General features: G+C 37.4%; 1 protein-coding gene and 1 pseudogene across 2 annotated transcripts in view; both read left to right on the plus strand.

The window, feature by feature from the left end:
* Positions 1 to 13,766, plus strand: part of VWA3B (von Willebrand factor A domain containing 3B) — a 225,647-nt gene that overhangs the window by 115,402 nt on the left and 96,479 nt on the right. The window lies entirely within an intron of this gene.
* On the plus strand, positions 9,760 to 11,361 carry LOC105738915 (annotated as a pseudogene).

Below are 13,766 nucleotides of genomic sequence, written 5' to 3' on the forward strand. Positions count from 1 at the left end.
TATTTCAATGTGGACTCATGGAAATTTATTTTATTCTTGGAGTTATAATCTAATACTATCATTATTTCTTTTGTTACTATAATTTTGTTACTTTGGCCATTGGGAATTCTTTTATGCTGCCTGTAAATATTTAAATATGCATCCACCTTTTTTCCCCCTTTAGCATTTCTTGATTTTCTGTCACTATAAGATGTTTTATGATCATCTTGTATTTTCCCAGCCTCAGCCCTGAAATCTACCACTACTCCAAGGAACCTTGGCTTCTTTTATTACAGAATGGTATTTAGAAACCAAGATCTGGACACCCGGGTATGGTTATTGCTACCGGATTGTATCACTGCTTTTAGGCCCTCTCAGTGGACAGAGATAGAAATATATATACATAGAAAATATCTATATTATATATTGATATATATGATAATATCTATTAAATATATATTTCTGTAGCTACTCCATGTATCCACAAACATCTATATTTATTTATCTGTATATCAGTCTGTATTTATATTAAATAAGCAAACAAATCATGCGTTCATACTGATACCTCTAATTCCAACACAGAGCCCAGTGTTCATTTGTAATGAACCTATTTGCAACTTCTTCAACAAGGAGAAATCTGATTCTCATTACCTATAACGTATTTACTTATATTTTCAACCCTACTGTACATATAGTTTCAGTATTGCTAGTTCATACTCTACGAGAAACAAATTTATTAGCTATAGTGTTTGTATACAGCTTTTTTTTCTGCTTTAACTTTACAGTATCCATTTAAAAAACTGTCTTCCAAAGCTGTGAAGTCAGGTAGCTTTTTTACCCAATCTCTTTAGCATGCTTATGTCATTCATTAGTGACACAGTTAGACTCATTGGTTACAGTCTGCATTTCACCTTGGTTTCCTCCACATCCTAGTTGAATCTTATTTTAATTTGCATACAGTAAAAAAAAAAACACTCTTTTTGGTGATAGTTCATGGATTTTGATAAATGCATAGAGTCATGTATCTCCACCACAGTACCAAAGGGAACAATTCTATCACTCCCAAAATGTCCTCATATGCCCCTTTGTCACCAACTTCCCCTCTCTCCTGGTAAACACTGCTCTGTTTCTCTGTCCTTATAGCTTTCCCTTTTCCAGAATGTCATATAAACAAAATCATACAATAGAACTTTTGGGTTCTAGCTTCTTTCACTTACCAAAATACACTTGACCCATGCCTGTAATCCCAGCACTTTGGAAGACCGAGGCAGGCGGATCACAAGGTCAGGAGATCAAGACCATCCTGGCTAACACGGTGAAACCCCGTCTTTACTAAAAATACAAAAAAGTTAGCTGGGTGCGGTTGGTGTGCACCTGTAGTCCCAGGTACTCGGGAGGCTGAGGCAGGAGAATGGCATGAACCTGGGAGGTGGAGCTTGCAGTGAGCCGAGATGGCGCCACTGCACTCCATCCTGGGCAACAGCACAAGACTCCATCTCAAAAAAAAAAAAAAAATTGAGTTTCTGGATATAAAAACTTTATCAGTTCTTATAAGTTTGTCCAACTTATTTCATGAATCAAGAGTTTATTCCCTTTTATTGATAAGTAGTGTTTTTATTAATGAGTAGTGCTTTATTGATGAGTATGGATGCAAAACTGTTTGTTTACCCATTCCTTGTTGAAGGCTGTGTATGTTATTTCCTGTTTTGGGTTTTATACATAAAGCTGTGGTAAACATTTGCCTATAGGTTTTTGTGTGAAAAGGTGTTGAGAACTGTGAAGGGTCTGAGATTTTACCTTACTTGCAAACTAATGTGGATGCCGGCAGAACACCAAGGCTTTGGGGTCAGAGACAAATGACTTTATTACCCACAGCAAAAGCAGTAACCAGAGTATCAGTATTTTCTTGCACTAGCTCCCTGAGCCCCAATTTCTGCAGGGGAACCAATGAGGACCAGGCGACACTTGCTCATACATTAGGTTGTGTTAAAGGAGGGGGCCCTGAACTTAAGAAAACGAAATCTTCTATAATGGACCATGAGCATGCCGGTTCTTTGCTCCAGAGTTAGGTATTATCTTTATACCGGACAATAAGCATGCCTACTCTTTGCTTTGAAGAGAGACAGTATTTCTGTTTTCTAAGGCTGTTCCCTATGTATATATCTTGAAAAGATAAACCAGAGCAGACGGCACGTCTGTTGCAAGATATGTAGAAATACATGAGACTCATGGGAAATGGTTTCCAACAATAAGTTTTCACTTCATTTGAATATAAATAAATATCTAGAAGTTAGATTGCTGGCCAGTATGCTAAGCATATGTTTAACTTTATAAGAAACTGCCAAACTGTGTCCCAATGTGGCTGTACCATTTTGCATTCCCATCAGCGATATATGAGAGTTACAATTTTCATCCTCTCCAGCTTTTGATGTTCTCAGGTTGTTTTATTTTAGACATTCTAATATGGCTGAAAGATGTCTCGTAGTATCCTATTGTACTTTTAATTGCATTTACTTAACACTCATCTTTTCATGCTTATTAGCCATCTGTATGTATGTCTTCTTTGGTGAAGTATCTATTCAAATATTTTGCCCATTTTTTAATTGGGTTGTTTGTTTTCTTAAGATTGAGTTTCTTCAGGCTGGGCGCAGATATGGATAATAGCTGGAGTCAGGCTGGGCGCGGTGGCTAATGCCTGTAATCCCAGCACTTTGGGAGGCCAAGGCGGGCGGATCATGAGGTCAGGAGTTCAAGACCATCCCGGCCAACATGGCGAAACCCCGTCTCTACTAAAACTACAAAAAATTAGCCAGGCGTGGTGGCGGACGCCTGTAGTCCCAGCTACTCAGGAGGCTGAGGCAGGAGAATGGCATGAACCTGGGAGGCTGGAGCTTGCAGTGAGCCGAGACCACGCCACTGCACTCCAGCCTGGGCAACAGAGCGAGACTCCGTCTCAAAAAAAAAAAAAAAAAGATTGACTTTCTTCATATATTCTGGATATAAAAACTTTATCAGACTTACAATTTGCAAGTATTTTCACCCAATCTATGGCTTTTCATTCCCTTAATAGGATTTTTCACTGTGTATAAGTTTTTAATTTTGATAAAGTCCAAGTTGCCAAGTTTTCTTTACGGATTGTGCTTTTAGACCCATAGCTAAACACACTGCAGTCATGCAGGTTTTCTCTTGTTTTCATCCTCAAATGTAATGGTTTTACATTCTGTGTTTAAGAATAGGGTACATTTTGAGTTCATTTTTGTATAGGGTGTGAGGCAGGATCCAGCACCGTTTGTCTAAGTAACTATCCTCTCTTCCTGGAATTACCATTGCTTCTTGTCAAAAATCATTTGACTATATCTGTGTGGATCTATTTTTGTCTCATTGAACTATTAATAGATGTCTGTTCTTTTACCAATATCACATTGTCTTTATTATTGCGACTTTATACTGAGTCTTGAAATCAGCTAACCTGAATCCTCTAGCTTTGTATTTCCCTCCAAATTTTTTTGGCTGTGATATAGTTCCTTTGACCTGCCTTGTACATTTCAGAATCAGTTGTTGAAATCTACAAAACAGTACACTAGGATTTTGATTAAGATTGCCTTAAGTCTATAGATCAGATTCAAGAGAATTGACATCTAACACTGTGTACCTCTAAATTTATTTGGGTCTTTTTTGTTACTATTGTAAATAGTACTTTTTAAATTATAAATTTTAATTCTTTATTACAATTGATTTTTGTATACTGACCTTATTTCTTTTGACCTTGCTAATCTTACTTACCTGCTCTAGGAACTTTGTTGATTACTTGGGATTTCCAATGATGTTATATATGAATAGAGATGATTTTATTTTTTCCTATTCAACCCGTATAGTGTTTCTTTCTTTCTCTTGCCTTAATGCATTGGCTAAGACTTTCAGTATGATGTTTAACAGGAGTGGTGAGAGAGAACCTACTTGCCTGGCTCCTGATATTAGAGGGGAAACATTCAATCTTTCACTATTAAATACTTTGCTAGCTGTGAGGGTTTTTTTGTTTTTTTTTTTGTAGATGTGTTTTATCTTGTTAACCAATTTCCCTTCTATTCTTGGTTTTTTGAGGATTGTTACCATAAACAAATATTGGATTTTGTAAAATGTGTTTTCTGCATCTGTTGAGCTTTTAATTTTGATGAAGCCAAGTTGCCAAGTTGGACTTGGCAGATCTATTGTCTGTTAATATGGTGAACTACATTGATTTGTTTTTGAATATTAAATTGGCTTTGCATTCTGGGATAATCTCCACTTGTTCAAGATGTATTATAGATTGAATATATTCTGCATTAAATTTGTTAACCTATCTTGTTGAGGTTTTTTTGTATTCATGAGGAATATTGGTCTGTAGATTCTTTTCTTAGAAATTGTTGTCTAATTTTGGTATCAGGAAATGCTGGCCTCATAATATGGGTTAGAAAATATTCCATATTCTTTTTTTCTAAAAGAGATTGTACATAATTGATATGATTTTTCCTTAAGTGTTTGGTAGAATTTACCAATGGAACCATCTGGGCCTCTTTTTTTGTTGGAAGTTTTAAAACTATGAATTCAATTTATTTAATCGATATAGGACTATTCAGATGATCTGTACCTCTGTGAGTTAGTTTTGGTCATTTGTTTCTTAGAAGGAAGCAGCCCATTTCTTCCATAGGGTTGAATTTATGAGCATAGAATTGCTCACAGCATTCCCTTATCATTTCCTTAATGTTTGTAGGATCTGTAGTGATGTTTGGTATTGGTAATTTTTGTCTACTGCCTTTTATTGTTGGTTAGTTGGAAGAGCTTTTTTATTTTTCTTTCAATTTTGTTAATTTTTTGAGAAACCAACTTCTTGTTTCTTTGATTTTCTAATTTTTAACAAATGTTTTAAATTGTATTGATTCCTGCTATCTTTATTATTTTTCTCCTCCTACTTGCTTTGTTTTTTTTAATTAAATCTCCATTTCTTAGATCTAAGAATTTAATGATATAAATACCACCCCCAGCTACTGCTTTAGCTGTTCCCACAAATTACATTTTATAACTATTTTTGTTCAGTTCAAGATGTCAGTTCTAAAGACTCTGCCTAATCTTAGGTCCTGAAGATGTTTTCCCTGTGTCCTTTTTTCTAGAAGTTTTATAATTTTGTTTGATAATTAAGTCTATGATCTGTTTTGAATTAACATTTGTATAAGGTGTGAGATCTAGGTTGAGGTTTATTTATTTATTTATTTTTTTTTTTGAGACCGAGTTTCGCTTTTGTCACCCAGGCTGGACTGCAGTGGCATGATCTCGGCTCACTGCAACCTCCGCCTCCCAGGTTCAAGCGATTCTCCTGCCTCAGCCTCCAGAGTAGCTAGGACTACAGGCATGTACCACCATGGCTGGCTGATTTTTGTATTTTTAGTAGAGACGGGGTTTCTCCACATTGGCCAAGATGTTCTTGATTTCCTGACCTTGTGATCTGCCCGCCTTGGCCTCCCAAAGTGCTGGGATTACAGGCGTGAGCCACCGCACCCGGCCGGTTTATTTATTTTTTGCCTATGAATGTGCAATTCTTGTGACACCATTTATTGAAAAGGCTATTCCTCCTCTATTGAATTGTTTTTGCTCATTTGCCAAAAATCAGTTGAATATGTCTGCAGGTCTTTGTATGGGTTCCCTGTTCTGTTCTATTGTTATATGTGCTAATGTCTCCATTAGGACCACACTTTCTTGATAGCTATAGCTGTATAGTGAGCTTTAAGATCAAGAACAACTACTCCTACTTTACATTTCTTTTTTTGAATTGTTTTGGCTATTCTTGGGCCTTTATTTTCCATATAAAAATTGAAAACAAACTTCTTTATACTTATTGAAAACCTTGCTGACATTTGGATAGAAATTGCATTAAACCTATAGATCCAATTAGGAAGAATTGGCATCCTTATTGTGTTAATTCGTCTATTCCATGAATACAGTATGTCTCTCCGAGTATTTAGGTCTTTGATTTATTTCATCAGAATTTTATAATTGCAGCATACAGCTCTTGTACCTGTTTAAGTATATACTAAGTATTGTAACTTTTTGGAGCAATTGTAAGTGGTATTGCACTGTTTATTTTGGTTTTCACATATTTGTTGTCAGTGTGTAGAAACGCAGTTGGTTTTCATGTGTGGACTTTGCATCTTTTGACCTTAGTAGGCTTACTTACTATTTCGCTTTCTGTTTTTTGTGTATGGTTAGCCCTCCATGTCTGCAAGTTCTGTATCTGTGGATTCAACCAACTATGGATTGAAAATATTTGGGAAAAATAAGTGGTAAAAATCATAACAATACAATAATAAAATATAATACAAAACTTAAAAGGTATAATATAACAACTACTTATGAAGCATTTACATTTTGTTAGATATCATAGGTAATCTGGAGATTATTTAAAGTATACATGAGGATTGTATAGGTTATGTGCAAATACTATGCCATTTTATATGAGACTTCAGCATCCTCGGATTTTGGTGTCCATGGGGTTGGGAGTGAATCCTGGAACCAGTCCCCCACAGATACTAAGGGACAACTGTAGTTCTCAGGATTTTCTATGTAGATAATTGGGTAGTCTGCAAATAGTAGTATTTGTTTGTTTGTTTTCCAACCTCTATGACTTATTTCTTTGCCTTATTGCAGCGGATAGAACTTCCAGTACTATATTGAATAGGTATGTTGAGAGCAGATATACTTGCCTTTTTCCCAATCATAAAGGGCAAGAATTCAGTCTTCTCCCATTAAGCATGATGTTAGCTGCAAGTATTTTGTACATGCTGTTTATGAGATTGAGGAAGTTTCATTCTATTCCTAATGTACTGAATTTTTATACTGAATGAAGGTTGCATTTGCCAAATCCTTTTCTGTGCAAATTGATATGCTCATATGATTTTTTTTTCGAAATTTGAACCAACTCTGAATACATAGAATGCCACTTGGTCATGATGTATTATTCATTTTATACATTGTTGGATTAAATTTGCTAATGTTTGTTGAGAACTTTTGTGTCTAGGTTCATGAGAGATGTTGGTCTGTAGGCTTTTTGTGTGTGTGCTGTCTTTGTCTGCTTTGCGTATCAGTGTAATACTGGCCTCATAGAGTGAGTTGGGAAGTATTCCCTCCCCTTCTATTTTCTGGAGTGGATTGTGTCAAACTTGTGTTAATTCTCCTTTGAATGTTTGATAAAATTCTCTAGTGCGGCCAGGCGCAGTGGCTCACACCTGTAATCCAAGCACTTTGGGAGCCCAAGGCGGGCAGGATCACCTGAAGTCAGGAGTTCAAGACGAGCCAGGCCAACATGGCAAAACCCCGTCTCTACTTAACATACAAAAACTAGCCGGGCATGGTGACAGATGCCTGTAATCCCAGCTACTCGGGAGGCTGGGGCAGGAGAATCACTTGAACTTTAAAGTAGTTTTTTCCAATTCTGTGAAGAAAGTCATTGGTAGCTTGATGGGGATGGCATTGAATCTATAAATTACCTTGGGCAGTATGGCCATTTTCACGATATTGATTCTTCCTACCCATGAGCATGGAATGTTCTTCCATTTGTTTGTATCCTCTTTTATTTCATTGAGCAGTGGTTTGTAGATCTCCTTGAAGAGGTCCTTCACATCCCTTGTAAGTTGGATTCCTCGGTATTTTATTCTCTTTGAAGCAATTGTGAATGGGAGTTCACTCATGATTTGGCTCTCTGTTTGTCTGTTATTGGTGTATAAGAATGCTTGTGATTTTTTACATTGATTTTGTATCCTGAGACTTTGCTGAAGTTGCTTATGAGCTTAAGGAGATTTTGGGCTGAGACAATGGGGTTTTCTAGATATATAATCATGTCATCTGCGAACAGGGACAATTTGACTTCCTCTTTTCCTAATTGAATACCCTTTATTTCCTTCTCCTGCCTAATTGCCCTGGCCAAAACTTCCAACACTGTGTTGAATAGGAGTGGTGAGAGAGGGCATCCCTGTCTTGTGCCAGTTTTCAAAGGGAATGCTTCCAGTTTTTGCCCATTCAGTCTGATATTGGCTGTGGGTTTGTCATAGATAGCTCTTACTATTTTGAGATACGTCCCATCAATACCTAATTTATTGAGAGTTTTTAGCATGAAGGGTTGTTGAATTTTGTCAAAGGCCTTTTCTGCATCTATTGAGATAATCATGTGGTTTTTGTCTTTGGTTCTGTTTATATGCTGGATTACATTTATTGATTTGCATATGTTGAACCAGCTTTGCATCCCAGGGATGAAGCCCACTGGATCATGGTGGATAAGCTTTTTGATGTGCTGCTGGATTCAGTTTGCCAGTATTTTATTGAGGATTTTTGCATCAATGTTCATCAAGGATATTGGTCTAAAATTCTCTTTTTTGGTTGTGTCTCTGCCAGGCTTTGGTATCAGGATGATGCTGGCCTCATAAAATGAGTTAGGGAGGATTCCCTCTTTTTCTATTGATTGGAATAGTTTCAGAAGGAATGGTACCAGCTCCTCCTTGTACCTCTGGTAGAATTCGGCTGTGAATCCATCTGGTCCTGGACTTTTTTTGGTTGGTAAGCTATTGATTATTGCCACAATTTCAGAGCCCGTTATCGGTCTATTCAGAGATTCAAATTCTTCCTGATTTAGTCTTGGGAGGGTATATGTATCCAGGAATTTATCCATTTCTTCTAGATTTTCTAGTTTATTTGCATAGAGGTGTTTGTAGTATTCTCTGATGGTAGTTTGTATTTCTGTGGGATCGGTGGTGATATCTTCAGGGGCTTTTTAATTACAAATTCAATTTATTTAATAAGCATAGAACTATTCAGGTTGTTGGTTTCATCTTGGTAGAGTTTTGGTAGTTTGTGGTTTTTGAAAAAGTGTTCAGTTTTTTCTAAACTGTTGAATTTATGAGCATAAAGTTTTTCATAATATTCTCTCATTGTCCTGCCAGTGACTGCAAGAGATGTTGTAATAGGCCCTGTTTTATACTTGATGTTGGTAATATGTGTCTTTTTATCTTGCAAATCTTGCTAGAAGTTTATCAATTTTATTGATTCTTTTTAACAACCAGCTTTTTGTTTTATCAGTTTTCTCTATTGTTTTACTATTTGAATTTTATTAATTTCTGTTCTTTGTTATTTACTTCTTTCTGCCTGCTTTGAGTTTATTTTGCTCTTGAGTTTATTTTTCTAGGTTCTTGAGGTAGGAACATAAATTATAGTTTTGGCATATTTTTATTTTATTGTAAGTAAGCTTTTAGTACCATAAATTTTCCTGCCAGAACTATGTTGGTACATCCCACAAATTTTAAGCAAAACAGCTTAATTTTCATTTAGTACTATTTAATTTTTAATTTTCTTTGTGATTTCACTTTTGGGCCATGAGTTATTCAAAGCATGTTTTAAAATTTCCAAGTGTTTGTGGAAACGTTCATGTTGTCTTTCTGTTATTAATTTCTATTTTGATTCCACTATAGTCAGAGGGCATACTCTGTATGGTTTCAAATCTTTTAAATTTGTTAAATGTTGTTCTGTGACTCAAGATATGGTCTATTTATGCAAATGTTCAATGTTTGTTTGAAAAGAATGTGTAGTCTTTTGTTGGGTGGAGTATTCTATAAATCTCAACTAGATCTGGTTAGTTGATGGTATTGTTCAATTCGTCTCCATCCTTGCTGATTGGTTAGTTGTTCTGTCAATCATTAAGAGTGGGATATTGGGCAACACTCAGTCTCCACCCAAACTCTACCATGTTGAGTTCTGTGGGTCATGTCTGCTGCCTCAGCCTCCAGGGCCTTGCAGGAACTCAGCCCTTCAGTGTTGCTACCCCAAACTCAGGTCTTACCATGGGCTACTCTGGCAGCAATCCAATCTACCAGGAAATATGGGCACAAACATCACCTTTGCTGAAGACAGGCACCACCGCTGGGTGTATTGTGGTGGTCATTGATGCAGTAGTGGATGTCCAGTTTGATGAGGGACTACCATCTATTCTAAATGCCCAGCAAGTACAAGGCAGGGAGACCAGGCTGGTTTTGGTGGTGGCCCAGCATTTGGGTGAGAGCACAGTAAGGATTATGCTATGGATGGTACGGTAGGCTTGTTTAGAGGCTAGAAAGTCCTGGACTCTGGTGCACCAATCAGAAATCCTGTTGGTCCTGAGACTTTGAGCAGAATCATGAACATCATTGGAGAGCCTATTGATGAAAGAGGTCCCATCAAAATGGAACAGTTTGCTCCCATTTATGATGAGGCTCCTGAGTTCATAGAAATTAGTGTTGAGCAAGAAATTCTGGTGGCTAGTATCAAAGTTGTGGATCTGCTAGCTCCCTAGCCAAGAGTGGCAAAATTTTTAGTGGTGTTGGAGTTGATGAGATTGTACCCATCGTGGAGTTAATCAATAATGTTGCCAAAGCCCATGATGCTTGCTCTGGGTTTGCTGGTGTTTTTGAGAGGATCTGTGTCTTTTATAATATAATATAATATAATATAATATAATATAATATAAGTCTAATATAATGACTTACGTAATAACTGAGTCTTGTGTTGTCAGCTTAAAAGATGTTACCTCCAAGGTAGTGCTGATGTACAGTCAAATGAATGAACCACCTGCTACTCATGCCCAGGTAGCTCTGACTGGACTGACTGTGGCTGAATACTTCAGAGACCAAGAAGTTCAAGATGTACCCCTGTTTATTGATAATATCTTTCACTTCACCCATGCTGGCTCAAGGGTGTCTGCCTTATTGGGCAGAATCCCTTCTGCTGTGGGCTATCAGCCTACCCTGGCCACTGACACGGTGGGTATGATGTGGGGAAAGAATTGCCATTACCAAGAGGAGATCTATCACCTCTGTACAGGCTACGTACCTGCTGATGACTCGACTGCCTCTGCTACTTCCTTTGCTCATTTGGATGCCACCACTCTGCTGCCCCATGCTGTCACTGAGCTGGGCATCTATCTACATGTGGATCCTCTGGACTCCATCTCTCACATCATGGATCCCAACATTGTTGGCAATGAGCATAATGATGTTGCCCGTGGGGTGCAAAAGATTCTGCATGGCTACAAGTCCCTCAATACATTATTGTCATAATCTATATTGGGTAGGGATTAACTTTCTGAGGAAAACAAGTTGACTGTGTCTTGAATGTGGATAATACAACATTTCTTGTCTCAGCCATTCCAGACTGCTAAGGTCATCACAGGTCATATGGGGAAGTCAATACTCCTGAAGGAGACCATTAAAGGATTTCAGCAGATTTTGATAGGTGAACATGACCATCTCTCAGAACGGGCCTTCAGTGATGGAACCCATTGAAGAAGCTTTGGCAGAAGCTGATACGCTGGCTGAAGAGCACTTATTGTGAGGGTTCTTTTTGGCAAACTAAGCACTCATCTGCTGTACTGTCCCTCTCCTTCCCCTAATCCAAACAGCTTCAGGTTTCTGTGTAAGCCACATGGGAACCTTGATTGAAAACATGTTCTATCTGAAGAGTATTTAAGGTTTCCAATAAAATGTACACCCCTCAGAAAAAAAAGGATGGTGTACTGAAGACCCCAACCATAAGACTCTACCTATTTTTATCTATTATAACCCTATTATAAAGTAGATAAAAATAGATTTATCTATTTTTCTTTTCATCTCCATCAAATTTTGCTTCACGTATTTTGAAGCTCTGTTGTTTGATGTATACACATTTAGGGTTGTTGTCTTCTTGGTGGATTGGGAATTTTATCATCATAATGTCCCTTTTTGTCCTTAGTGAATTTTCTTTGTGTTAAAGTCTACTTTATGTAATATTAATATGCTTATTTTTGCTTTTTAAAAATAAATATTTGCATAATATGTTTTTTCCATCCTTTTACCTTTAACCTATCTACGTTGTTATGCCTGAAGTGAGTTTCCTGTAGGCAGCATAAATCGGGTCATGTTTTTGTTCACTCTTCAATCTCTGTCATGTAATTGGTATATGTAGGTCATTTATATGTAATTATTCATATTTAAGGATTAAGTGTCTCATTTTATCTATTTATTATTTTTGTGTGTTTCCTCTATTTCTCATTTTTCTCTTTTGTCTTGACTTCCTGTGGGTTATTTGAGCATATTTTGGTGTTTCATTTTGATTTATTTATACTGTTTTTGAGTGTATTGCTTTGTATAATTAATAGTTCTATATATTTCCTTATACATATATGTAACTTATCACGGCCTATTGTGATATAACTTATCACAGCCTATTGGTGGTTTGCTACTTCAAGTTAAGTGTAGCAATCTTACTTCTATTTAGGTCCCTTTACACTCACCATTTAAAATATATAATTGTCTGAAGTATTTCCTTTGCCTGCGTTATATGCCATCTTAGATGGTGCTAAACTTTTGCTTCAATCATAAAACGTAACTAAAGAAATCCATGGTGTTAAGGATTATCTATTATGCTTACTTTTATATTTACTCATTCCATTGTTCTTTTTTCTGAAAGTCCAGGCTTTCTTCTTTTCTCATTCTCTTTCTATATGGAAAGCTTTCATGAGCCATTCTTTAAGGGTAGGTCTCCCAATAATAAATTCACATAGTTTTCCTTCTCCTTCAACCCTGGAGGATATTTTCACCAGATGGATGATTCATGGCTGGCAGTTATTTTCTTTCAGCACTTGAAAAAGGTGGCGCCCCTTCCTCTGGTCTCTATAGTTTCAGATGAGAAACTGCTGTCATTTGAATTGGTGCTCTTTTATAGGTAATGTGTTATTTCTCTTTAGCTTTTTTAGGATTTTTCTTTGTTTTTAGTTTCAGAAATTTAAATACAATGTGTCTTGGTGTGGCTTTCTTTGGTTTTATCCTATTTGGGATTTGCTTAGCTTCTTGAATTGTAGTTTCTGTATCTTTAACTAAATTTCTTTTTTTGTTTGTTTGTTTGTTTTTGAGATGGAGTCTTGCTCTGTCGCCCAGGCTGGAGTGCAGTGGCATGATCTTGGCTCACTGCAAGCTCCACCTCCTGGGTTCACGCCATTCTCCTGCCTCAGCCTCCTGAGTAGCTGGGACTACAGGCGCCCCCCCCCCCCCCATGCCTGGCTAATTTTTTGTATTTTTAGTAGAGATGGTGTTTCACCGTGTTAGCCAGGATGGTCTCGATCTCCTGACCTCGTGATCCGCCCACCTCGGCCTCCCAAAGTGCTGGGATTACAGGCATGAGCCACCGCACCCGGCCAAAATTTGTTTGTTTGTTTTTTCAGTCATTACTTATTAAATGCTTTTTAAGCCCCATACTCTTTCCCCTCTTTTTTCTGAAACTCTAATGGTATGAATATTATTAGCTCTTCCTCATTGTTCCAGAGATTTCTGAGGCTCTGTTGGTATTGGCATCAGTGGGTTGCTTTTCTCATTCGAATGTGATATTTCTGGTTCTTGGTATAATGAGTGATTTTTAAATTATATCTTAGACCATTTGGTTATTATGTTAGAAGACTTTATTTCCACTTATGTCTGTTTATTCGGTGCAGTCGCTGTGTTTGGGTGTAGCATGTTTGCTCTGGCTTACTTCTGTGGGCTTTCGTTCCAGTGACAGTCTCGTTTCCTGAGCATCTTGTGCTGCTGGGGCCCCCTCAATTCCTGTTTGGTGCTGTCTGCAGGGGTGAAAGGCATGTCCCTGGGCTGCCTGCTGTTGCTGGGTGACCTTCTGGGATGGGGAGCAGACCACAGACTAAAAATACAGGAAAAATAAGCCCTTAGCCTAGTAAGTACTCAGTGGATGTTGTTTTATGATTAACATTACTA

The sequence above is a fragment of the Nomascus leucogenys genome, chromosome 14 (genome assembly GCF_006542625.1).
Source record: "Nomascus leucogenys isolate Asia chromosome 14, Asia_NLE_v1, whole genome shotgun sequence".
NCBI lineage: Eukaryota > Metazoa > Chordata > Mammalia > Primates > Hylobatidae > Nomascus > Nomascus leucogenys.